Genomic DNA, 962 nt, shown 5'->3' on the forward strand with positions numbered 1-962 from the left:
TATATATATATATATATATATATATCATATATATGTGTGTGTGTGAGCGTGTGCATGTGTGTGTTGTGTGAGTTTGTGTATATATATATTTATACACACACACATAAAGATAAATAGTAAGATAGATAAATAGTTACCTTCTTTTTTCGTATTGCATAGACTCAATACACCCAGTGCTGTTTATACACTGCTTCAACTGTTGCAACAAACTAAGTGTTGCAACAAACTAACTGAACACGAATATACGTCGGTTAAATAGGAAATGGCCTATCAGTAGAGTCAAGCTGGAGGAGTGAGAGTGGAGGAGTGAGCATGTGTGAGAATGGAGTAGAGACAGAGTGGGGAGAGTAAAGTAGTGAGAGAAAACGGCTTGTTTATAGAGAATGAGTGTATTTGTAAGGACTGGAGTGAGACTGAGAGGAATAGAAAAAAGAAAAAAATAGAATAGGAAAAATGTTAAATTTAGAAGAAAGGTGACGAACAAATAGAGAGGGTAAAGAGTGAAAGGAAGAGGGAAAAAAAGTGTCAGTGACGTTTTATAAGAGAGGAAGGGAAAGAGAAATAAGAGAGGAAAGGGAAGGAGGACAAGTAAAATTAAGAATGGAGAAAGAATGCGTCTTACCAACCACATGGTCCCGGGTTCAGTCCCACTGCGTGGCACCTTGGGCAAGTGTCTTCTACTATAGCCTCGGGCCGACCGAAGGCATGTGAGTGGATTTGGTAGACGGAAACTGAAAGAAGCCCGTCGTATATATGTATGTATACATATATATGTATGTATATATATATATGTATGTGTGTCTGTGTTTGTCCCCCCCCCCCTCAACATCTCTTGACAACCGATGCTGGTGTGTTTATGTCCCCGTAACCTAGCGGTTCGGCACAAGAGACCGATAGAATAAGTACTAGGCTTCCAAAGAATAAGTCCTGGGGTCGATTTGCTCGACTAAAGGCGGTGCTCC

The 962-nt window shown here is 40.1% G+C and overlaps 1 protein-coding gene across 1 annotated transcript in view; it reads right to left on the reverse strand.

Annotated features, from left to right (window-relative positions):
- The window catches only part of LOC106878556 (cholinesterase 2), a 20609-nt gene extending 20317 nt beyond the window's left edge, over positions 1-292 (reverse strand). Inside the window, exon 1 of the mRNA XM_014927800.2 lies at positions 138-292. The gene's annotated coding sequence lies outside the window, so the exon portion shown is untranslated. The remainder of the gene's footprint in view (positions 1-137) is intronic.
- Positions 293-962: the final 670 nt, after the last annotated feature.

The sequence above is a fragment of the Octopus bimaculoides genome, chromosome 9 (assembly GCF_001194135.2).
Source record: "Octopus bimaculoides isolate UCB-OBI-ISO-001 chromosome 9, ASM119413v2, whole genome shotgun sequence".
Classification (NCBI taxonomy): domain Eukaryota; kingdom Metazoa; phylum Mollusca; class Cephalopoda; order Octopoda; family Octopodidae; genus Octopus; species Octopus bimaculoides.